This window comes from Phyllostomus hastatus, unplaced genomic scaffold, assembly GCF_019186645.2.
Source record: "Phyllostomus hastatus isolate PE091 unplaced genomic scaffold, TTU_PhHast_1.1 phas_contig_17, whole genome shotgun sequence".
In the NCBI taxonomy this organism is placed as follows: Eukaryota; Metazoa; Chordata; class Mammalia; order Chiroptera; family Phyllostomidae; genus Phyllostomus; species Phyllostomus hastatus.
In genome coordinates, this window is record NW_025333664.1 from 18,252,290 (window position 1) to 18,254,620 (window position 2,331).

The 2,331-nt window shown below is 40.0% G+C and overlaps 1 pseudogene; it reads right to left on the reverse strand.

Moving 5' to 3' along the window:
- Positions 1-708: 708 nt before the first annotated feature.
- On the reverse strand, positions 709-1,605 carry LOC123815182 (annotated as a pseudogene).
- Between the last annotated feature and the right edge of the window lie 726 nt (positions 1,606-2,331).

The following is a 2,331-nucleotide window of genomic DNA, read 5'->3' on the forward strand; positions in this document are numbered from 1 at the left end:
GTCATGGCCTGCAACCCAGGCATGTACCCTGACTGGGAATCGAACCTGCGACACTTTGGTTCGCAGCCCGAGCTCAATCCACCGAGCTACACCAGCCAGGGCTAAAATTTTTTCTTAATTTATTGATTTGTATTTGAAGGGAACTATTAACAAAGAATCACTGAAAATAAACTGAACAAGCAGGAAAATACAGTTAATAATACTGAAACACTACTAAAATAATTCCAGGACATATGGTTTATATGCTGTAACAGTACCTCTTAGATGCTGTCATTGATACAAAACCTGACTGCTTTTTACTGCTCTCAACACGCAGTGATATAATGAACAATATTCAATCACTTCTGTACTTTCCTGAATATATAAAAATTAAAATACCGATTAAAAACTAATATATCTTCTTTTTAAATGTTTCTTACAGATACAATTTCAAAGTTCTCATTCAACAGTGGTGTAGCTTAAGAGATTTTTCATTCACATGTCAAATAACAATCCACCCAAAGGGAACTGATAGTCTTTAGGCTCATAGTACAAATAAAGAGCTCAAGAATGTAGCAACTGACATTTCTAAAATACAAAACAGATAAAATTCTTAGAAGATACATGCAATAAACTCCACTAAGCAGCTAGCCACAGACCTAGAACATTCAATAACTTTACTGGTGATTTCAATAGGATTCCAGATGTTTCCAAACTCCACTTGAACTCTCATTTTAGGCTTTGTATTTTGCTCTTCCAGTTTCACTAAAAACACAAACATGATGCAAACCCCTGAAGTATTCATTGTAGTCAAGGGCATATCCTACAACAAACTTGTCTGGAATTTCAAATCCAACAAAGTCTGGTCTATATCCAACACTTCAAGGGGTCCTTTTTACCAGCAAATTTGTGACCTTCACCACCTTTGAATTATACCTCTTGACCAAGGAAAGCAAGGTTTGCATTGTCTTGCCAGTGTCCATTATATCTTCAACAATCAAGACATCCTTTCCAGTTAGAGTTGGGAGATCATCTCCACCAATTACTTTTTTAAAAAAAGATTTTATTTATTTATTTTTAGAGAGGGGAAGGGAGGGAGGGAGAGGGAGATACATCAATATGTGGTTGCCTCTCATATGGCCCCCACTGGGGACCTGGCCTGCAACCCAGGCATGTACCTTGACTGGGAATCAAACCTGTGACCCTTTGGTTCACAGCCTGTGCTCAATCCACTGCGCTACACCAGCCAGGGCCTCCACCAATTACTTTTATGTCCCCTATCTATTGGTCATTACAGTAGCTCTTTAGTCTGATAAAATCTACACTCATAGATTTTGCCATATGAATGGATCTATCACTATTTCTGTTCCAAGCTTTGATGTAATCCAGCAGATGAGCAAAGAATTTATAGCCTCCCCTTGAGCACACAGAGGGTTACAAATGTGATGGCCTCCCATCTCCTTCATCACATCTCGAGCAAGCCATTCAGTCCTGTCCATAATTAGTCCTTGAGGAATAAACACCTTTCCCAAAACCTTAGCGTAATGCTTAGGTATACAGAAAAAAATCTAGGTCATAATCTGGTTCATCATGACCAGTCAGGACACTGGGGCTACGAGTCACCATAATGGAGTTGGCAGGTACACCAGCTGAAGGCAGTCTAGAGGTTAAGATCAAGTTCTGTGCTGTCATGCCCCAAACAAAATATTAAGAAAGGACCATCTTTATGCTGCGATATTTGCACAATTACAAGTCACACACCTGGCTAGTGTGGCTTAGTTGCTTGGAGGTCACCCCATAAACTGAAAGGTTGAGTGGTAGATTCCCTGTCAGGCACATACCTAGGGTCAGGGTATATACATAGGTTGCAGGTTTGGTCCCAGTCAGGGCGTGTACAAGAGGCAATAGATTGATGTTTCTCACAAGGAGTCCTTAGTGAGGATTAAAAAAAAAAAAAGAAGAAGAAGAAGAACAGCAACAACAACAAGTCACAATACTGGAATTAAAGGGGAAAAAGAGAAGGCAAAGGTTAGCTTTCCTTTTCTGACATATTATACTTCAATTTAGTTTTCTTTGATGATTTTCAACACTTAAAAGTCAATAGAGGCCCTGGCTGTTGTGGCTCAGTGGATTGAGTGCCAGCCTGTGAATCCAAAGGTCGCTGGTTCGACTTCCAGTCAGGGCACATGCCTGGATTGTGGGCCAGGTCCCCAGTTGGGGGGTGTGCAAGAGGCAACCTCTTGATGTATCTCTCACACATGGATGTTTCTCTCTGTCTTTTTCTCCCTTCCTTACCATCTCTCTAAAAATAAATAAAATCTTTAAAAAAAATCAATAGAGGATCTGAATTTT